This window comes from Heptranchias perlo, chromosome 5 (assembly GCF_035084215.1).
Source record: "Heptranchias perlo isolate sHepPer1 chromosome 5, sHepPer1.hap1, whole genome shotgun sequence".
NCBI lineage: Eukaryota > Metazoa > Chordata > Chondrichthyes > Hexanchiformes > Hexanchidae > Heptranchias > Heptranchias perlo.
Genome location: NC_090329.1, coordinates 104493095 through 104517907, shown reverse-complemented (window position 1 = coordinate 104517907; position 24813 = coordinate 104493095). Strand labels below are relative to the sequence as shown.

The following is a 24813-nucleotide window of genomic DNA, read 5'->3' as shown; positions in this document are numbered from 1 at the left end:
CCTCTAACAATCTCTGTGGAACACCATTACTACTTCCTCCCACCACATCACTCCTCCAACAATCTCTGTGGAACACCATTACTACTTCCTCCCACCACATCACTCCTCTAACAATCTCTGTGGAACACCATTACTACTTCCTCCCATCACATCACTCCTCCAACAATCTCTGTGGAACACCATTACTACTTCCTCCCACCACATCACTCCTCCAACAATCTCTGTGGAACACCATTACTACTTCCTCCCACCACATCACTCCTCCAACAATCTCTGTGGAACACCATTACTACTTCCTCCCACCACATCACTCCTCCAACAATCTCTGTGGAACACCATTACTACTTCCTCCCATCACATCACTCCTCTAACAATCTCTGTGGAACACCATTACTACTTCCTCCCATCACATCACTCCTCCAACAATCTCTGTGGAACACCATTACTACTTCCTCCCATCACATCACTCCTCTAACAATCTCTGTGGAACACCATTACTACTTCCTCCCATCACATCACTCCTCTAACAATCTCTGTGGAACACCATTACTACTTCCTCCCATCACATCACTCCTCTAACAATCTCTGTGGAACACCATTACTACTTCCTCCCATCACATCACTCCTCTAACAATCTCTGTGGAACACCATTACTACTTCCTCCCACCACATCACTCCTCCAACAATCTCTGTGGAACACCATTACTACTTCCTCCCATCACATCACTCCTCCAACAATCTCTGTGGAACACCATTACTACTTCCTCCCATCACATCACTCCTCCAACAATCTCTGTGGAACACCATTACTACTTCCTCCCATCACATCACTCCTCTAACAATCTCTGTGGAACACCATTACTACTTCCTCCCATCACATCACTCCTCCAACAATCTCTGTGGAACACCATTACTACTTCCTCCCATCACATCACTCCTCCAACAATCTCTGTGGAACACCATTACTACTTCCTCCCATCACATCACTCCTCCAACAATCTCTGTGGAACACCATTACTACTTCCTCCCATCACATCACTCCTCTAACAATCTCTGTGGAACACCATTACTACTTCCTCCCATCACATCACTCCTCTAACAATCTCTGTGGAACACCATTACTACTTCCTCCCATCACATCACTCCTCTAACAATCTCTGTGGAACACCATTACTACTTCCTCCCATCACATCACTCCTCCAACAATCTCTGTGGAACACCATTACTACTTCCTCCCATCACATCACTCCTCCAACAATCTCTGTGGAACACCATTACTACTTCCTCCCATCACATCACTCCTCTAACAATCTCTGTGGAACACAATTACTACTTCCTCCCATCACATCACTCCTCCAACAATCTCTGTGGAACACCATTACTACTTCCTCCCATCACATCACTCCTCCAACAATCTCTGTGGAACACCATTACTACTTCCTCCCATCACATCACTCCTCTAACAATCTCTGTGGAACACCATTACTACTTCCTCCCATCACATCACTCCTCCAACAATCTCTGTGGAACACCATTACTACTTCCTCCCACCACATCACTCCTCCAACAATCTCTGTGGAACACCATTACTACTTCCTCCCATCACATCACTCCTCTAACAATCTCTGTGGAACACCATTACTACTTCCTCCCATCACATCACTCCTCCAACAATCTCTGTGGAACACCATTACTACTTCCTCCCACCACATCACTCCTCCAACAATCTCTGTGGAACACCATTACTACTTCCTCCCATCACATCACTCCTCTAACAATCTCTGTGGAACACCATTACTACTTCCTCCCATCACATCACTCCTCCAACAATCTCTGTGGAACACCATTACTACTTCCTCCCACCACATCACTCCTCTAACAATCTCTGTGGAACACCATTACTACTTCCTCCCATCACATCACTCCTCCAACAATCTCTGTGGAACACCATTACTACTTCCTCCCATCACATCACTCCTCTAACAATCTCTGTGGAACACCATTACTACTTCCTCCCATCACATCACTCCTCCAACAATCTCTGTGGAACACCATTACTACTTCCTCCCACCACATCACTCCTCCAACAATCTCTGTGGAACACCATTACTACTTCCTCCCATCACATCACTCCTCTAACAATCTCTGTGGAACACCATCACTACTTCCTCCCATCACATCACTCCTCTAACAATCTCTGTGGAACACCATTACTACTTCCTCCCATCACATCACTCCTCTAACAATCTCTGTGGAACACCATTACTACTTCCTCCCATCACATCACTCCTCTAACAATCTCTGTGGAACACCATTACTACTTCCTCCCATCACATCACTCCTCTAACAATCTCTGTGGAACACCATCACTACTTCCTCCCATCACATCACTCCTCTAACAATCTCTGTGGAACACCATTACTACTTCCTCCCATCACATCACTCCTCCAACAATCTCTGTGGAACACCATTACTACTTCCTCCCATCACATCACTCCTCTAACAATCTCTGTGGAACACCATTACTACTTCCTCCCATCACATCACTCCTCCAACAATCTCTGTGGAACACCATTACTACTTCCTCCCATCACATCACTCCTCCAACAATCTCTGTGGAACACCATTACTACTTCCTCCCACCACATCACTCCTCCAACAATCTCTGTGGAACACCATTACTACTTCCTCCCACCACATCACTCCTCCAACAATCTCTGTGGAACACCATTACTACTTCCTCCCATCACATCACTCCTCTAACAATCTCTGTGGAACACCATTACTACTTCCTCCCATCACATCACTCCTCTAACAATCTCTGTGGAACACCATTACTACTTCCTCCCATCACATCACTCCTCCAACAATCTCTGTGGAACACCATTACTACTTCCTCCCATCACATCACTCCTCCAACAATCTCTGTGGAACACCATTACTACTTCCTCCCACCACATCACTCCTCCAATAATCTCTGTGGAACACCATTACTACTTCCTCCCATCACATCACTCCTCTAACAATCTCTGTGGAACACCATTACTACTTCCTCCCATCACATCACTCCTCTAACAATCTCTGTGGAACACCATTACTACTTCCTCCCATCACATCACTCCTCTAACAATCTCTGTGGAACACCATTACTACTTCCTCCCATCACATCACTCCTCTAACAATCTCTGTGGAACACCATTACTACTTCCTCCCATCACATCACTCCTCCAACAATCTCTGTGGAACACCATTACTACTTCCTCCCATCACATCACTCCTCCAACAATCTCTGTGGAACACCATTACTACTTCCTCCCATCACATCACTCCTCTAACAATCTCTGTGGAACACCATTACTACTTCCTCCCATCACATCACTCCTCTAACAATCTCTGTGGAACACCATTACTACTTCCTCCCATCACATCACTCCTCTAACAATCTCTGTGGAACACCATTACTACTTCCTCCCACCACATCACTCCTCCAACAATCTCTGTGGAACACCATTACTACTTCCTCCCACCACATCACTCCTCTAACAATCTCTGTGGAACACCATTACTACTTCCTCCCACCACATCACTCCTCCAACAATCTCTGTGGAACACCATTACTACTTCCTCCCATCACATCACTCCTCCAACAATCTCTGTGGAACACCATTACTACTTCCTCCCATCACATCACTCCTCCAACAATCTCTGTGGAACACCATTACTACTTCCTCCCATCACATCACTCCTCTAACAATCTCTGTGGAACACCATTACTACTTCCTCCCATCACATCACTCCTCTAACAATCTCTGTGGAACACCATTACTACTTCCTCCCATCACATCACTCCTCCAACAATCTCTGTGGAACACCATTACTACTTCCTCCCATCACATCACTCCTCCAACAATCTCTGTGGAACACCATTACTACTTCCTCCCACCACATCACTCCTCCAACAATCTCTGTGGAACACCATTACTACTTCCTCCCACCACATCACTCCTCTAACAATCTCTGTGGAACACCATTACTACTTCCTCCCACCACATCACTCCTCCAACAATCTCTGTGGAACACCATTACTACTTCCTCCCATCACATCACTCCTCTAACAATCTCTGTGGAACACCATTACTACTTCCTCCCATCACATCACTCCTCCAACAATCTCTGTGGAACACCATTACTACTTCCTCCCATCACATCACTCCTCTAACAATCTCTGTGGAACACCATTACTACTTCCTCCCATCACATCACTCCTCCAACAATCTCTGTGGAACACCATTACTACTTCCTCCCATCACATCACTCCTCTAACAATCTCTGTGGAACACCATTACTACTTCCTCCCATCACATCACTCCTCTAACAATCTCTGTGGAACACCATTACTACTTCCTCCCACCACATCACTCCTCCAACAATCTCTGTGGAACACCATTACTACTTCCTCCCATCACATCACTCCTCTAACAATCTCTGTGGAACACCATTACTACTTCCTCCCACCACATCACTCCTCCAACAATCTCTGTGGAACACCATTACTACTTCCTCCCATCACATCACTCCTCTAACAATCTCTGTGGAACACCATTACTACTTCCTCCCACCACATCACTCCTCCAACAATCTCTGTGGAACACCATTACTACTTCCTCCCATCACATCACTCCTCCAACAATCTCTGTGGAACACCATTACTACTTCCTCCCACCACATCACTCCTCTAACAATCTCTGTGGAACACCATTACTACTTCCTCCCATCACATCACTCCTCCAACAATCTCTGTGGAACACCATTACTACTTCCTCCCACCACATCACTCCTCCAACAATCTCTGTGGAACACCATTACTACTTCCTCCCATCACATCACTCCTCTAACAATCTCTGTGGAACACCATTACTACTTCCTCCCACCACATCACTCCTCCAACAATCTCTGTGGAACACCATTACTACTTCCTCCCATCACATCACTCCTCCAACAATCTCTGTGGAACACCATTACTACTTCCTCCCATCACATCACTCCTCTAACAATCTCTGTGGAACACCATTACTACTTCCTCCCATCACATCACTCCTCCAACAATCTCTGTGGAACACCATTACTACTTCCTCCCATCACATCACTCCTCTAACAATCTCTGTGGAACACCATTACTACTTCCTCCCATCACATCACTCCTCTAACAATCTCTGTGGAACACCATTACTACTTCCTCCCATCACATCACTCCTCTAACAATCTCTGTGGAACACCATTACTACTTCCTCCCACCACATCACTCCTCTAACAATCTCTGTGGAACACCATTACTACTTCCTCCCATCACATCACTCCTCTAACAATCTCTGTGGAACACCATTACTACTTCCTCCCATCACATCACTCCTCTAACAATCTCTGTGGAACACCATTACTACTTCCTCCCACCACATCACTCCTCTAACAATCTCTGTGGAACACCATTACTACTTCCTCCCATCACATCACTCCTCCAACAATCTCTGTGGAACACCATTACTACTTCCTCCCACCACATCACTCCTCTAACAATCTCTGTGGAACACCATTACTACTTCCTCCCATCACATCACTCCTCTAACAATCTCTGTGGAACACCATTACTACTTCCTCCCACCACATCACTCCTCTAACAATCTCTGTGGAACACCATTACTACTTCCTCCCATCACATCACTCCTCTAACAATCTCTGTGGAACACCATTACTACTTCCTCCCATCACATCACTCCTCTAACAATCTCTGTGGAACACCATTACTACTTCCTCCCACCACATCACTCCTCTAACAATCTCTGTGGAACACCATTACTACTTCCTCCCATCACATCACTCCTCCAACAATCTCTGTGGAACACCATTACTACTTCCTCCCATCACATCACTCCTCCAACAATCTCTGTGGAACACCATTACTACTTCCTCCCATCACATCACTCCTCTAACAATCTCTGTGGAACACCATTACTACTTCCTCCCATCACATCACTCCTCTAACATTCTCTGTGGAACACCATTACTACTTCCTCCCATCACATCACTCCTCTAACAATCTCTGTGGAACACCATTACTACTTCCTCCCATCACATCACTCCTCTAACAATCTCTGTGGAACACCATTACTACTTCCTCCCATCACATCACTCCTCCAACAATCTCTGTGGAACACCATTACTACTTCCTCCCATCACATCACTCCTCCAACAATCTCTGTGGAACACCATTACTACTTCCTCCCATCACATCACTCCTCCAACAATCTCTGTGGAACACCATTACTACTTCCTCCCATCACATCACTCCTCCAACAATCTCTGTGGAACACCATTACTACTTCCTCCCACCACATCACTCCTCCAACAATCTCTGTGGAACACCATTACTACTTCCTCCCATCACATCACTCCTCTAACAATCTCTGTGGAACACCATTACTACTTCCTCCCACCACATCACTCCTCCAACAATCTCTGTGGAACACCATTACTACTTCCTGCCACCACATCACTCCTCCAACAATCTCTGTGGAACACCATTACTACTTCCTCCCATCACATCACTCCTCCAACAATCTCTGTGGAACACCATTACTACTTCCTCCCATCACATCACTCCTCCAACAATCTCTGTGGAACACCATTACTACTTCCTCCCATCACATCACTCCTCTAACAATCTCTGTGGAACACCATTACTACTTCCTCCCATCACATCACTCCTCTAACAATCTCTGTGGAACACCATTACTACTTCCTCCCATCACATCACTCCTCCAACAATCTCTGTGGAACACCATTACTACTTCCTCCCATCACATCACTCCTCTAACAATCTCTGTGGAACACCATTACTACTTCCTCCCATCACATCACTCCTCTAACAATCTCTGTGGAACACCATTACTACTTCCTCCCATCACATCACTCCTCCAACAATCTCTGTGGAACACCATTACTACTTCCTCCCATCACATCACTCCTCTAACAATCTCTGTGGAACACCATTACTACTTCCTCCCACCACATCACTCCTCCAACAATCTCTGTGGAACACCATTACTACTTCCTCCCACCACATCACTCCTCTAACAATCTCTGTGGAACACCATTACTACTTCCTCCCATCACATCACTCCTCCAACAATCTCTGTGGAACACCATTACTACTTCCTCCCATCACATCACTCCTCCAACAATCTCTGTGGAACACCATTACTACTTCCTCCCATCACATCACTCCTCTAACAATCTCTGTGGAACACCATTACTACTTCCTCCCACCACATCACTCCTCTAACAAGTTCCCACTGCTTCCTTTCCTTCGGGCAATTTCCTGTCCACCCCCAGATTTAACCCATGAATTGCCACCGCTTTCAGTTTTAGGAGCACCTTTCCATGAAGAACTTGACCAGAGGATTTTTGGAAAATAAGTCATATGCTTTTCCACTGTACATGTGAGATGTCAATTCCTCAAAAAATTGATGGTTCGTCAGGTAGGACCGTGCCCTTTGAACCATGTTAACCGTTATTTGCTAGATTATTGTCATACTGGTAGTCGTCATAATCATTCCATTAATTTAGCAATTATTGATCTAAGATTAATGGATCTATAGTTCCCTGGATTGGATTTGTCTCCTTACTTTGAATATAGGCACTATATTGACTTGTTTCTCGTCTCCCCAATATTCAATGACTCCCTCATGACGATTTTCAGCACTTCACAAGTTTCTTCTCTAATCTCTCTTAGTAGCTGGGATAGAACCCATCCATCGCTGGAGATTTGTTCATCAAGCCTTTTAAACCCGTTTAGAACTTTATCTTGTTGCTTTCAAAGTCTGTAAATCTGCTTTGATTATCTCCATTAATAGAGGGCATGTTATTGTAATCTTCCCCGGTAAGTACTTCAAGGAAGTAATCGTTGAGTATATTCCCTATTCACTGCTCATCCTTGGTTTCAACTCTACTGGCATAATTCAAGGTTCCCATCTCTTCCCTGACTACCCTATTACTTTCACAGTACTGGAACAACTTCTTGTTCTTGTGTTTAGTGCCTGCAGCTATAATCTTTTCCAGATGATTCTTTGATTCTCTCCCCTTTAAATCATTCTGGTTACATGTTTCTGAAATTTTCTGTACTCTTCCCTCACCCTTTTCTCTCCACACTTTTTGAGGCTCATTTTTCTTTCCTATTTCCATTCCCATCATCTTATTGGGTGATTAGGCTCATAGTTTTAATTCTAAGTTTATTAATTTTTGTTATGAATTTGTTCCTCATGCTCCTCAGTGTGCCTTTGAAGGTCCTCAATTGAGGTGTTGATTAATAATTTCCACCACCTAACCTGTTTTAGCTCTTCGCTCCTACCCTTGTAGTTGGCCTTTGAAAATTATACATCTGGGTGTTGGTCCTCAGCAGCATTGAATCCCAAACCATATCAAAATCAATTAGGATATGATCGCCATCACCCAGAGATGTCACAACTTCCATTTGCTGTACACCGTTGGAGTCACATTCAAGCAGGAACTCAATGACACAAGGAGAAACATTAGATCTAACTGTCAGCAACAGTCAAACTCAGAGTTGTCTCTTGTGGTTCCCGTGACACACTGGATCATGAGTGAACCATGCATTACATTTGCCAATTCTGACTCTAAGCCACTTAAGCAATAACAATTTATATTTGGTCGGCTGAAATTCCACATTAGTAGAACTTCCTATTTTCATATGTCCTGTTTAACTTTATAAATTATTCTGTCCTCCCTCTTATTCTGAGCTGAAAACCAGTAGCAACCTTCTCGTGCTATTTTAGCTCTCTTTGCACCATGAACCTCTAACCCACTTTACACACTGGACGAAGTTGAAAGTTCCGGAGAGGCTGTTAAAATTACCCCCCAATACTCCAACACAGAGTATTTCACTGGGTAGTGTTTTCCCTTTCCACAGAGTCTACTTCCTTTATTTCCCAGATATCTCCTACTAAAACAACATCCCCTCTTCTCCTATCTATTCTACCCTTCCAGAACATACTGTGCCTTTTTATTTTGGTTGCATAAACATGGCTTGTATTCCCTTGATTATAGGAGATTGAGGGGTGATCTGATCAAGTTGTTTAAAATGTTAAAAGGATTTGATCGGGTAGATACATTGAAACTATCTCATCTGGTGGAGGAATCAAGAACAAGGGGACATAATTTTACAATTAGAGCTAGGCCATTCAGGAGCGAAATCAGGAAACACTTATTCACACAAAGGGTGGTAGAAATTTGGAAATCTCTCCCACAAAAGGCTGTGGATGACATTGTAGGGACCTGATAAGTATATGTTAAAAAAGATCCCACCGGCTTTGGGGTGGATCTCCTCGAGCAGGTGAAAATTGGAAACTGCTCTTGTTTCCATCAAGTAAGCAGAGTTAAAATTGTCTCCCCGATCTCAAAGACAGAACCACCACCAATGCAGCACTGTCTTAGTACTACACTGAAGTACCAGCCTTGGTTATATGTGCTAAAGTCTGTAGTAGGGCTTCAACCCACAGTCTTCTGACTCGGAGGCAAAAGCGCCAACAGCTGAATGAAGCTGAAACTCGTCCTACTGCTACGATAGTCTCTGGTTCAGGCATTTGCTACAACTGCTTCTAGCATTCATGTATAGGCACCTTAACAAAGGATTTTCTTCTCCTTTTGCCTTGAGCCTTACTGTTGCTGAAAATTAGATCCAATGGGCTCGATGTTAGCAGGGCTGCGGGTTCGCGGCGGGGGGCTATTGGGTGCGTGGGTAACGCGCCCGGTGAAATTAGTCTGCCCCTTGCGCGATCGCAGCCTAATTGGATCCACTTACCTGGTCTTCCGGGTTCCCCACTGCTGATCTGCGCGTCGGGCTGACTGCGCATGCGCAGTAAGGTCTATCAGCTGGAGGAGCTCTATTTAAAGGGGCAGTCCTCCACTGACTGATGCTGCAACAAATAGAAAAAATTACAGCATGGAGCAGCCCAGGGGGAAGGCTGCTCCCAGGTTTAATGATGCCTCACTCCAGGTTTCATTAGATGGGGTGAGGAGGAGAGGGAGGACAGAGATCTTCCCTCTGGCGGGCGGGAGGAAGCGGCCTGCCTCTGCCACCAGGAAGGCCTGGCTCGAGGTGGCAGAGGAGGTCACCTGCACCACCAACATATCGCCCACCTGCATACAGTGCAAGAGGCGCTCCAATGACCTCAGTAGGTCAACCAAAGTGAGTACACTTACTCATTCCCCTACACTCCATCTGCCACATCACCGCCCCCACCCCACATCTCCTTCTGCACTGCCAACACTACTCTGTCACATCACCCCTCATACCCACTCAAACCTCATCCTCATCTTACCTGCACTTACTCACCTCCCCAGTACTCATCCCGCCACTACCACTCAACCCAATCCTCATACAATCTCATGGCTCTATCTCATACTCACCCTCTCGTACATCTCTTTCACAGTCAGCCTCACTCAACCTGCCAATACCTGTGCTGCAGCCACAGGGCATGCATCACATATGTGCAGTAGGCAGCGTAAGGCAAACGTGTCGTGAGCATGAAGGGGATGCACAAGGGTGTTTGAGGGTTTGTCATGGTTTTTACTTATATTAAATTTCTGACCAACTCACATTACATATTATATTGGCACCACTACTGCCATGTCTTTGCGAATCTTGTCTGGTTTGTGCAATAATGCCCTTTCCTGAGGATCACAATGAAGTCCTACAACTGATGACACCCACTGTGTCACTGCAGAGTGGTGTAGGTGTATTTGCAGGGCTCTTTTGTGGAGACACCGGCGATGTCCCCGGTGGCACCCTGGAAGGATGCGGAGGAGAAGTTGTTGAGGGCAGTGGTGACTTTGACAGTGACAGGTAAGAAGATGGTGCTCGGGCCAACCGGGAGCAGCTCAGCATGAAGGAGGCTGCAGATGTCCACGACTACATGTCGAGTGACTCTGAGCCTCCGTGTGCACTGCTGCTCAGAGAGGTCCAGGAAGCTGAGCCTCGGTCTGTGGACCCTGTGGCGAGGGTAGTGCCCTCTGCGACGCATCTCTCTCTGCGGTTGCCCTCCCTCCTGCTGTGCAGGTGGATGTGTCACAGCACTGTGTTGTGGAGCTCCTCATGTCAGAGGTGGACAACGTGGCCGGCGAGGCTGGTGATGCTGTTCGCCCTCCGAGGAGGTCATGACTGCAGCTACGGCGGCCCCCATCCGGAAGATGTACATCTGAGGGGGTCCGTAAGTTAGGTACATGTCTCTGGACCCCGGGGTAAGTGTGCAAGTTGGTGAATTTTCTTGTCAGGAGGAGGGTGGTGGAGGCCAAACTTTGTCCAAAGTGTCAGAGTGACCTCCAGCAATGAGTGAGGGTCTCCCCCCCCCACCTGTGAAATGGACCTTTGCAGCTGCCACAGGCTGACAGATGCAACACGTCCATTTCAATTGGAAGCGTTTCCCCCAGTGTGGGAAACAGTCCCAGTTGTCTCTAAAATCCCACCCCTCCTCACATATTCCCTTAATCAGGTCAGTTAATGACCTGAAATACCTACGTAAATACTTTTAAGTGGCATCCCGCCGGCTTTAATTGCCTGCGGGATTCCCACCTGTGGGGGCTGTGCGCGCACGCCAGCGCGTCAGTGAGGAACTCGGAAGTGGGCGGGTTGGAGCCGGGCTCCTGACCCGCTCCAGGATTCCCCAATTTTTGGAGCCCCCCCCGCCAGGAACGCACCCGATAGCGGGTGCTAAAATGAAGCCCAATGTTTCTCCTTGTGTCATTGAGTTCCTGCTTGTCTGTTTGGCTAATATTCATCCTTTTATTAGCCTTATAATATAGGATGCAGTTACCTCCCTGTCCTCCCCCATGTAGTTTAAATAGTTCCATGATAGTTGCCTCTATGCTTCTCCCTAATCCCATTGCTCCTGCAACCTGTCTTTCCTAAAGCAGTTACTTATGAAAATGGCACCATTATTGCTGCAGCACTTTATCAGCTCCATCTATTTTCCTAGAGTAGCAGCAGAATGTGTTCAATGCTGTTGGTCAGTTGCACAGTGCAGTGATCAAAGGTTGGTGAGTATTGCAAGCTGAACTGTAGAATACATTCCTGTCCACTATGGAGGAAATGTCATTGACACTGCAATTGAATCCTCGGTGACTCGTGGATTATGGGTAGTTACATGGAATGTACAGCACAGCCCAACTGGTCCATGGCGGTGTTTATGCTCCACACGAGCCTCCTCCCACCCCTCTTCATCTAACTCTATCAATATAACCTTCTATTCCTTTTTTTCTCATGTGTTTATTAGCTTCCCTTTAAATGCATCTATGTTATTCGCCTCAACTATTTCTTGTGGTAGCAAGTTCCACATTCTAACCACTCTCTGGGTAAAGAAGTTTCTCCTGAATTCCCTATTGGATTTATTAGTGACTATCTTATATTTATGGCCTGTAGTTTTCATCTTAAAGACCTCCAGCGGGTCACCTCTCAACCTTCTCTTTTCTAGAGAAAAGAGCCCCAGCTTATTCAATCTTTCCTGATATGTATAACCCCTCAGTTCTGGTATCACCCTTGTAAATCTTTTTTGCACCTTCTCCCATGCCTCTGGACCAGAACTATGCACAGTACTCAAAGTGTGGCCTAACCAAGGTTCTATACAGGTACAAAATAACTTCTCTGCTTTTCAATTCTATCCCTCTAAAAATAAACCCCAGTGCTTTGTTCTGCAAATTGCTTTCCCTGTGGCTTTCTCAAACATGGGGTCAACTGTCCAGGCAACTTTGATGGCAGGACAGCAGATAATGGAGAAAGTTTCTAGCAGAGTTTATGGATGCTCTTCAGGCTGATCACCACCGAATGGAAGACCGCCTTAAACAGCGGCAGAACACCACTTTGCAAAGCTTTGGCCATTGTAGGTGTTTGTCCCCACTTTGAGAGAAACAAATGTAGCTGTCAGGCCTCTGGAACAATGCATCAGTCATTTCCTTAATACCAAAGGGGTGCCTTGACCAAAGCCACTTGTAATCTCCTCCTGGTGCCTGGAAAGATCCAGTAGCCAAAAAAAAGTCAGTGATTGCTGGGATATTAATAGTCACAGGCACAGGAGTTGGTTCCTTTTCTATTTGCAACCATCAATTCACTTATCTCAGTAATTTCCTCAATTGTGTCTAGGCCTCCAAATTCACTGTCAAGTTGTTCACTGAAGGTATCCTTTTTTTGTTGCCTTTATTGTCTGTGCCTTCACCATCTTTTCTTCCTGCTCCTCCTCAGACAGCACAGCAGCTGTTATGGCCACTGTAGCAGCAATTGTAAAGTGCTTTAAAGTTTGTCAATGGTATCAAACCCCACGCAATTGTAATTTATAGCACTGGTGTTAAACACCTTTCAAAAGACTGGACTATGTAGAGTTGATTAAGCCAATTGAATCTACCCCCTGATAAATGGCTCATTGCTGTTTTGGTTCATTATTGGTAATCATTTACCACTGAATTAAAACCATATTGGAATGTGTAGAATGGCATTAACCATGCTCAAAGTACTCAGACTGGTGATTACTAACACATCAAATGTCTGCCCCATAATCTCTACTCGTAGGAATGCAAAACTTACATGGTAGAGCATCAAAAAAAACTTCCTTCAGTTGATGATGACATTTTTTCAAATCCCTCCATGGCCTCGCCCCTCCCTGTCTCTGTAACCTCTTCCAGCCCTACAACCCTCCGAGATCTCTGCATCCTCCAATTCTGACCTCTTGCGCATCCCTAATTTTCATCGCTCCACCATTTGCAGCCGTGCCTGCAGCTGCCTAGACCCAAGCTCTGGAATTCCCTCCCTAAACCGCCCGTCACTCTAGTTCTCTCTCCTCCTTTAAGAAGCTCCTTAAGACTTATCTCTGACCAAGCTTTTGGTTACCATCCTAATATCTCCTTATGTGGCTTGGTGGCAAATTTTGTTTGATAACACTCCTGTGAAGCGCCTTGGGATATTTTACTACGTTAAAGGCGCTATATAAATGCAAGTTGTTATGTGTCATGTGAAACTTATTTTATGTTTCTCAAACTTCATCTCAGATGGATACAGATTTGGTCAGTAATCTCCTTTTTCCAATTGTGCAAAATAGTACAATACCTTAAGCCCACAATCTTCAACCTCAGCTCAATTTTGAACCTGTGACAGCATTTACGATATAATTTGAGGTTCAATAATGTAATATATTATTGTATTCTCCCCTTTATCCCTTGGACTTCCCATGCCTCAAACTGTTTCAGTCAAAGAGGAAAGGCTGCCCAGGGGGCCTCTGCCTATCCTACTCTTTAATTGGATGCAAGGAGATGTACTGGATTGGCCGGCAGTGACTTCTCTGCAATTCCTGTTCTGAGTGTTTTCTCCTTAAATTACAATTGTCACTCACTATTTTTATGGACATAGAGTTTTAGTGCTAATTCTATCCTACCGTAAAACTGAGGGATGTTTCTCTTAATCCATCAGACAAATTGAAAAACACCAAGCTACTAAAATAATTATTCTTAATTGCACGTGAATGGGAATGTATTAATATGATATATTTTGTTGGAAAGAGGCTAATTTAGGTCATAAATAAGAAATTTAGTAAAAGAATGAAAAAATTATAGAATAGCAGTTACTTTGAAAATGTTTCCAAATATACAGCTTGACTATTTTTTGCATACTTATTTTGTGGGAACATATTACAATGTTTCCAAGGATAGAAGTATCATATTGAAAGCTTTGGTGATGACACTGAGTGTTAATTGTGTGAGGCCTCACTCCCAGCGAGAGGAGCAGGAGGATAAAAAGCGGAGTCAGCAGAAGGCCCGATAGCAGAGAGGAGCGGGAGGATAAAAAGTGCAGTCAGCACAAGGCCCGAGAGCAGAGAGGAGCGGGAGGATAAAAAGTGCAGTCAGCACAAGGCCCGAGAGCAGAGAGGAGCGGGAGGATAAAAAGTGCAGTCAGCACAAGGCCCGAGAGCAGAGAGGAGCGGGAGGATAAAAAGTGCAGTCAGCACAAGGCCCGAGAGCAGAGAGGAGCGGGAGGATAAAAAGCAGAGTCGCACAAGGCCCGAGAGCAGAGAGGAGCAGGAGGATAAAAAGTGCAGTCAGCACAAGGCCCGAGAGCAGAGAGGAGCGGGAGGATAAAAAGTGCAGTCAGCACAAGGCCCGAGAGCAGAGAGGAGCGGGAGGATAAAAAGCGGAGTCAGCACAAGGCCCGAGAGCAGAGAGGAGCGGGAGGATAAAAAGTGCAGTCAGCACAAGGCCCGAGAGCAGAGAGGAGCGGGAGGATAAAAAGTGCAGTCAGCACAAGGCCCGAGAGCAGAGAGGAGCGGGAGGATAAAAAGCAGAGTCGCACAAGGCCCGAGAGCAGAGAGGAGCGGGAGGATAAAAAGTGCAGTCAGCACAAGGCCCGAGAGCAGAGAGGAGCGGGAGGATAAAAAGCGGAGTCAGCACAAGGCCCGAGAGCAGAGAGGAGCGGGAGGATAAAAAGCGGAGTCAGCACAAGGCCCGAGAGCGGAGAGCAGCAGGAGGATTAAAAAGCGGAGTCAGCACAAGGCCCGAGAGCAGAGAGGAGCGGGAGGATAAAAAGCAGAGTCAGCACAAGGCCCGAGAGCAGAGAGGAGCGGGAGGATAAAAAGCAGAGTCAGCACAAGGCCCGAGAGCGGAGAGCAGCAGGAGGATTAAAAAGCGGAGTCAGCACAAGGCCCGAGAGCAGAGAGGAGCGGGAGGATAAAAAGCAGAGTCGCACAAGGCCCGAGAGCAGAGAGGAGCGGGAGGATAAAAAGCGGAGTCAGCACAAGGCCCGAGAGCAGAGAGGAGCGGGAGGAGCGGGAGGAGAGGGTACATGCGGTTTTTACACAGTTGGCATCAACTCACACAGGCAGAAATTGAAAGAGTGACATCACAAGTCAGTAGATAGGTCATTCAAGTGGAGGGAGTAAAAAGGTAAGTGGTAGTGGTAGTGGTAGAGGATAGTATAGTCAGAGGGATAGACACTGTTCTCTGCAGCCGTGACCAAGAGTCCCGAAGGCTGTGTTGCCTGCCCAGTGCCAGGGTTAAAGACCTCTCCTTGCGGCTGGAAAAGAACTTGGAGCACGATGGGGAGGATCCGGTTGTCGTGGTCCACGTAGGAACCAACGACACAGGCAGAACTAGGAATGGGGTTCTGCTGGGACTGTTTGAGGAGCTAGGGTGTAAATTAATAAGCAGAACTTCAAAGGTAATAATCTCTGGATTACCACCTGAGCCACGTGCAAATTGGCATAAGGTCAAACAGATCAGAGAGCTAAATGCATATCTCAAAGAGTGGTATGGGAGATAGGGGTTTTTCGATTCATGTGGCACTGGCACCATAACTGGGGAAAGAGAGAGCTGTTCCATTGGGACGGGCTCCACTTAAACCAGGCTGGGGCCAGGGTCTTGGCAAATCGAATCACTAGAGCTGCAGATAGGGCTTTAAACTAAAAAGCGGGGGGGAGGAGTCAGGTGAGGGGAAATTTAATCAGGAAAGTCAAGGCAACAGAGCAGTGTAGTGATTTGGGTAAAGATAAGCAGAGTGTGGCAGGAGGGGACAGTGAGTTTACCAATAATAGAGCATCAACAAGTAATGTCAAACAAGAAAAAATGATAAAAAGCCAAAATTAAAGGCTCTTTATCTGAATCCACAGAACATTTGCAACAAGATAAATGAATGAATTGCACAAGTAGGAATAAATGGGTTTGATCTATTACAGAGACACGGGGCTCAATTTTGAAATGGTGGCGGACTGACAACAGTTAGGGGGGGGTGAAGGTGCATGTGGCAAACCCGACTAAAAAAAACTTACCATTTCCGAAGTGATCGCAACGTAATTGATGGTGATTAAAGTTCTTTCCAGGTTTCGGGCCTGGCAGCCAGCCTGATTGATAGGCTGGCTGCCGACAGGAGCTGCAACGCCCAGTGGGGGGTTGGGTGGGGGTGGGGGTGCGGGAGGAGAGAAAGAGAGAGAGAGACGTCATCCAGTGCTGGAATGGAAGATCGGTGAGGGGGGGACGGGGAGAGAGGGGAAGATCGGGGGGGACATCAGTGGGGGAGAGAGACATCGGACATCGGAGCAGGATGGAAAGGTAGGTTGCTTTCATGTATCAACTTTGTGCAATGGTTTGCTATTTAATTTATTTAGTTTCTTTTTGCCTGATCCGGCCCATGGGAAAGCCACCCATTTCTAAGTTAAAAATCGTTCTAACTATCTAATACGTCACCAGTAAAGTGCCTTAAGTATCTCAATGAGGTACATTTGGTTCTTTAACTATCATCCCCCCTGCTTTAATTGCCGGCGGGACTTCCAGATTCTGGACACTCACGTCCACACAGGTGCGACTGTGGGGAACTTGGAAGTCGGCGGGTCGGAGCCAGCTTCCGAACCCGCTCAGGATTTCTGCAATTTTCACAGCCCCCCCGCCCCCCCACCCCCCCAACACACCCACATTTTACGTTTAAAATCGAGCCCACGGTTGCAAAGTGACCAAGATTGAGAACTAAATATTCCAGGGTAAATGATGATTAGAAAAGTCAGGCAGAATGGAAAGGGAGGGGGTGTAGCCCTAATAATAAAGGGTGACATAAGGACAGTGGCGAGAAAGGATCTTGGCTCAGAAGATCAGGAAGTAGTTTCAGTATAGGTGGAAATATGGAATAACAAGGGGCAGAAAACACTGGCGGGAGTCGTATATAGGCCCCCTAATAGTTACAATACCATTGGACCGAGTATTAGTCATGAAATAATAGAAGCTAGTTACAAAGGTAATGCAGTAAACATGAGGGACTTTAATATTCAGAAAGACTGGGTAAATCAAATTGGCAAAGGTAGTTTAGAGGACGAGTTCATGGAATGCATTCAAGACAGTTTCCTAGAGCAATACATCATGGAACCAACCAGGGAACAGGTTAGTTTAGATCTTGTATAATGCAATGAGATAGGGTTAAGTAGTAATCTCACAGTAAGAGATCCTTTGGGGAAGAGTGATCATAATATGAAAGAATTTCACATTGAGTTTGAGATTGATGTACTTAAGTCATAAACTAGAGTCTTAAACTTAAATAAAGCCAATTACACAGATATGAGGGGCAAGTTGGCTAAGATAGATTGGGAAACCAAATTAAAGAGTGTGACCATTGAAAAGCAGTGGCAAACATTTGAAGAACTATTTCAATATTCTGAACAAATATACATTCCATTGAGAAATAAAAACGCCACGGGAAAAGTGATCCACCTGTGGCTAACTAAAGAAGTTAAGGAGAGTATTAAATTAAATGAAGAGGCCTATAATGTTGCCAAGAAGAGTAGTAAGCCTGAGGATTGGGAGAGTTTTAGAAACCAGCAAAGGACGACCAAAAAATTGATGAGAGAAAATAGAATATGAAAGTAGCAAGAGATATAAAAATGGATTATAAGAGCTTCAACAAGTATGTAAAAAGGAAGAGAGTAGCAAAAGTAAACATTGGTCCCTTAGAGGCTGAGACAGAATAAATTATAATGGGGCATCAGGAAATAGCAGATGCGTTAAACAAATATTTTGTATCTGTCTTCACAGTAGAAGACACAAAAAATGTACCAGAAATAATGGAGAGCCAAGGGTCTAATGAGAGTGAGGAACTTAAAGTAATTAATATCAGAAGAGAAAAAGTACTTGAGAAACTAATGGGACTAAAAGCCAATAAATCCCTTGGACCTGATGGCCTAAATCCAAATGTTCTAAAAGAGGTGGCTGCAGAGATAGTGGATGCATTGGTTGTGATCTTCCAAAATTCACTAGATTCTGGAACAGTCCCAGTGGATTGGAAGGTAGCAAATGTAACCCTGCTATTCAACAAAGGAGGGAGAGAGAAAACAGGGAACTACAGGCCAGTTAGCCTGACATCATCGTCAGGAAAATGCTGGAATCCATTATTTAGGAAGTGACAACAGGGCACTTAGAAAATCATAATATGATTAGGCAAAGTCAACTTGGTTTTATGAAAGGGAAATCGTGTTTGACAAATTTATTGGAGTTGTTTGAGGATGTACCTAGCAAGGTAGATAAAGGGGAACCAGTGGATGTATATTTGGATTTTCAAAAGGCATTCGATAAGGTTGTTACACAAGGTAAGTGCTCATGGGGTTGGGGGTAATATATTAGCACAGATAGAGGATTGGTTAACGGACAGAAAACAGAGAGTAGGGATAAATGGGTCATTTTCAGGCTGGCAGGCTGTAACTAATGGGGTACCGCAAGGATCGGTGCTTGGGTCTCAGCTATTTACAATCTACATTAATGACTTAGATGAAGAGACCAACTGTAATGTATCCAAATTTGCTGACGATACAAAGCCAGGTGGGAAAGTAAGCTGTCAGGAGGACACAGAGTCTGCAAGGGAATATAGACAGGTTAAGTGAGTGGGCAAGGAGGTGGCAGATGGAGTATCATGTGAGGAAATGTGAGGTTATTCATTTTGGTAGGAAGAAGAGAAAAACAGAATATTTTTTAAATGGTGAGAAACTATTAAATGTTGGTGTTCAGTGAGACTTGGGTGTCCTCGTACAAGAAACACAAAAAGTTAGTATGCAGGTACAGCAAGCAATTAGGAAAACAAATGGCATGTTGGCCTTTATTGCAAGGGGGTTGGAGTACAAGAGTAAGGAAGTCTTACTACAATTGTAAAGGGCTTTGGTGAGATCACACTACTTCAGGTGAGTACAGTTTTGGTCTCCTTATCTAAGGAAGGATATACTTGCCTTAGAGGCGGTAAAGCGAAGGTTCACTAGATTAATTCCTGGGATGAGAGGGTTGTCCTATGAGGCGAGGTTGAGTAGAATGGGTCTATACTCTCTGGAGTTTAGAAGAATGAGAGGTGATCTCATTGAAACATATAAGATTCTGACGGGGCTTGACAGGGTAGATGCTGAGAGGTTGTTTCCTATGGCTGGAGAGTCTAGAACTGGGGGTCATAGTCGCAGGATAAGGAGTCAGCCATTTAAGACTGAGATGAGGAGGAATTTCTTCACTCAGAGGGTTGTGAATCTTTGGAATTCTCTACTCCAGAGGGCTGTGCGTGCAGATTCGTTGAATATATTTAAGGCTGAGATAAACAGATTTCTGGACTCGAGGGGAATCAAGGGATATGTGGATCAGGCCGGAAAGTGGAGTTGAGGTCGAAGATCAGCCATGATCTGATTGAATGGCGGAGCAGGCTCGAGGGACCGTCACCCACCAGAAGCACATTTTGGAAATGTGAGCACATACGGCCCACAGTTTTCATTTTAATGGTCAGAAAATTGTGAGCAGAGCATGCCCAAATTTCCGGTAAGCATTCCTACCAGGAACACAGGGGCAGAACTTTCAAGTTCGATGGGTTTTGGTTGGGAGGGGGGAGCAGGGTGGGGGTGGGGGGGTTTGGAGAAAGTAGGCGATATCGGATTGGCTGCCTGTTATACAGCCCGCTCAATTTTACTTTCTATTGTAGTTAATGGAAAGCAAAATCAGGCATCGGGCAGGGTGTATAACAGGCTATGGAAATGGCAGAATGTAGCTTGAAGGACACAATGCCATACCCAGTGAGTTTTCAATTTGCAGCCACACCATCATGGTGAAGCACATTCCATGGGATGGGAGAACAAATTGGAAGGCAGCTCGCACTAGCTTGCTTTAACGTAGCCAACTAAAGAGTGCCATTAGTGGAGGGACCCAGCCGACTGGTTCAGGGAGCAGCACACGATCCAGTGAGGCCTAAAAGGACTGGTTGCCAAAAGAGCACAAAACCATTGTTGTGAGATGGCTTTTCATTAGCAGTATTTAAGGCACGTCCGAGTGTTCGTTATATTTATGAAAAGATAGTAAGGTATTAAAATTCAATGAGCTGTGAAGAAAAACTTAAGAAGACAGGTCTATTCTCATCAGATGTAAAGATTAGGGGATAGAGTACAAGTTTTAATATGGTGAAGGGAACTGATCAGATGGTCACAGAGAGGCATTTTGTGCATAGCTAGGATAGAACAGGATTTGATCATAAGATGAGGAAGCCACAAGGTAAATTTATTCCATACATGTGCTGGAAGTGCACATGTGGAATAAATTCCTCATGCTCACAGACATTGATTTACAATATTCACCAGGCCACCACCTAGTGGGGTAAATACGGAATCAGTCTAAGCATCCAAAAGAGAATTGAATCAATTTCTGAATCACCGAAAAGAGGAATATATGAGGTCGAGTAGAAAAGAAAAAAAAGTCACAGCAGCCTTGAAACAGATCCAGGATGATGGATTGACCTGAATGCGCTGAATGGCCTTTTCCTGTTCCTATATTCCATATTTTTTTTTAGTGTTCATAACACATTGACATTTTCACTGGCTTCCATTCTTTTAACAGCAAAATGTGACATTTCAATAGTGGAAAACACATAATAGCGCTTTTGATAACCAAATGTTTAGGGACCCAGGGCTCATCATTATAAATTCAGATCTTCAAGTCTTAGCCTCCAGCTGCAAGTGCAGGGAGAGGATCATCATTTCAGAGCAAAAGGGCTTACTTGCATCCACGTTCAGGTTTTTGAATTTGCTGTTTAGCACAAGGAAATAAAATTGTTAACTTTCATGAAAATATAATTAGGACACGCTGTTTTAATACGTATACAACAAACATACCAATTTGCCATTTTAACATGGAGACTGTGGGCCTGGCACACCTCGGACTAAGTGTCAACATACAACCACCGGCACTGACTCTGGCAGACTTTCTGGGGTCAGGGCAAAGTTCCCTGCCAATGGCGAATACCCACACCACTAGGGGTGCATCTAGGGATGTCCGCCCACCGAAGTGGCTGGAAAGTCCAGCCAAAGGGTATCTGTCTGGGTGGGGTTGCCCAGCCCCACATCCCACCCCCCAAGAAGAATCAATAGCTGTCCCCAATGGCCCTCTTTGTAAGCATCAATCCCAGAGCTGTATAAATTAATTTGCCATTAAAATATATAATTGCAATATATAAACCAATGCACATTCTTTCTCTTTTAAAAATAAAATCAGAGCTATGTTTATATCTTGACTATTAAAACGACTAGCTGTTGGGCTTGTTTGATTGACACTTTATGAATTTAAGTCTATTTTTATGGGACCAAATTTGGATTTCCCATCTTAAAACAGCTTCAAAATCAATTGTGCACCTTGTATGGGGCATACTTTAAAAAAAAATCCCCCTTTTCTTCAGGGATCCCAGGCACGATCTTGGCCTGGATCCGCACTTCAGACCTGTACCTGCCGATAGACAGATCAGACCTACCTTCAACAACCAGGATCTCAGACTGGATTTTTTTTTCATTCCCGGGATGTGGCAGCAAGGCCAGCATTTATTGCCCATCCCTAGTCGCCCCTAGTTTGATACAACTGAGTGACTTGCTAGGCCACGTCAGGGGGCAGTTAAGAGTCAACCACGTGAGACTGGAGTCATATATAGGCCTGACCGGGTAAGGACAACAGGTTTGCTTCCTAAAAGGACACTAGTGAACCAGCTTCATGGTACTTTATTACTGGTAACAGTTCTTTATTTCCAGATTTTTAAAACTGTATTCCAATTCTCAAAATGCTATGTTGGGATTTGGACTCACATTGTGCTGGATTATTAGTCCAGGCCTCTGGGTTACTCGTCCAGTAACACAATCACTACACTGTCCAAGCCTAGTTTCCAATGTTCTGGCAAACTCCTGCCAAAATTATAGCAGAAATGCAATGAAAATTTTTGGAGCCCGAGTCTACAATTTATTGGAATTTTGGAGACTCAGAAAATCTGTGAAATTTGGGCAATGATATAACTGAAAATCAAGAAATTCCTATGTTAAACTAATTACCTGACTAGTTACCCTACTATATTGTTAGTAAACACATTTGTCTACTTTACAAGTCAGGCCAAATCCACCTTAGTCAATTTGCTGCATTTGTCTGTATTCATGTGGCTATTCAAACACCCTTTGTGCAATACCCTTTGGCGTTCATCAACAAGAAAGGACGCCATTCAATGAGCATCCAAATATTCTGTGAATACCGCCAAAGAATTCTACTCAACAGTGCATGATTTCCAGGGTATACCCATGAGGCCCATACATTAAGAGAAAGATAGATTGAACTTTTATTTTATCTTACTTATTCCAAAGAGAAAGAAAGAACTTGCATTTCAATAGCACGTTTCACAGCCAATGAAGTACTTTTTGAAGTGTCATCGCTGTTGTAATGTAGATAAACACAACGGTCAATTTTCACACAGGTTAAGCGGCTCGTTGGGAAAAGAATTATGTCACAGTGGTGAAGCCGATTGAGAACTGATTAAAATAAATATATGTAAAAAGAAAAATAGTGCATAATGTAAAAACGAGTATGAGCTATGAATGTAATATTATTCTAAAATGCTGGCAAAATGACATAAGTAGCATGTGGGCACAGTGCTGCAGCATTTCAGTTTACCTTCATTAACTCTGAACGAATATCGGATAAATATTTAAATTAAATATATTTCACAGTGAATGGTGAAGGGCTTCACTTTTTCTATATGAATATTTAGCTTTTGATTAATCTTTTAAGCCTTAAAAACACTTCTGAGCTTTCAAAATAAGTTCAGGATAAATTGGTGACTGGTTCCAGTCAGTCAATCATGGATTCTACATTTCCAAAGAACATTTTCTATGCTGCAGGCATCAATCTATGCAGCTGATGAACATACATCTCCTTTATCCCAGTAGTTAAAAGGGTAGTTTTTTGTGGCATGTAGACAGATTATGGACTTGAAATTTTAGGTTTCGGCCACGGTTCAGTAGTAGTATTCCTGCCTCTGAGTCAGAAGGTTGTGGGTCGAAGCTTCACTCCATAGACTTGAGCACAAAATGTAGGCTGGCATTTCAGTTTATGGAAGCAGTGAATGGAGGTGCCATTCTTTTGGATTAGATCTAGGCCCTGTCTGCCTTCTCAAGTGAATGTAAAAGATCCCAGGGGATTCTCCCCGGTGTCCTGACCAATATTTATGCCTCAACCGACACCTAACACAGGTAATCTGGTCATTTATTTCATTGCTGCTGTGGGACCTTGTTGTGCATAAATTGGTTGCCGTGTTTCTTACATTACAACAGTGACTACACTTCAAAAGTATTTCATTCGTTGTAAAGCGCTTTGTGGGAAGAATTTCAAATAAACATGATAAGCATGCCTACACTGGCATTTCACAGCCTAAGTTTGTGGCGTATGTTCTTAAGGAACACAAAAATTATTTTCCAATGGATAGAAAATTGAAGTTCAGATGAAATGGAGCTGGACTGTCCCTGGTCAAGATTTGGTGATAATATTTTACAAGAGCTCTATTTAAAATAAATACTTAGGTTCACTATTTATTGTCTGCATGTATCAAAAAAGCATCAGGGACTCCAAATCATTTGCATTTTCAACATTTTTTCTATTATATAATTACTAGCTCTTTAATCAGGTTAATGCAAAAAGTGATTGAAAGGCAGTCCATGACCCCACGGAAATGAACAAGAGTGAGCTGTCAATCAGTGCGGGATGGGCGGCGAAGGAATGAAGAGGTTGAATCTAATATCACTTGTTTTATTTTAGACAGTTAATTTGTGAGCTAATCCCAGTACAATAACTGTGGAGTGCACTAAATGCCAGTAGCTCGGAGTAATTTTGACTTTGTGCGATAGTGTAAAACGGGTGATAGTGATGGAAATAAAAATCAGGAGAGATGTAAAATGGATGGCTGAATCGCTATCA

At 44.4% G+C, this 24813-nt stretch overlaps 1 protein-coding gene across 2 annotated transcripts in view; it reads right to left on the bottom strand.

The window, feature by feature from the left end:
* LOC137321491 (glutamate receptor ionotropic, kainate 2) overlaps positions 1 to 24813 on the bottom strand; it is a 394735-nt gene that overhangs the window by 335044 nt on the left and 34878 nt on the right. The window lies entirely within an intron of this gene.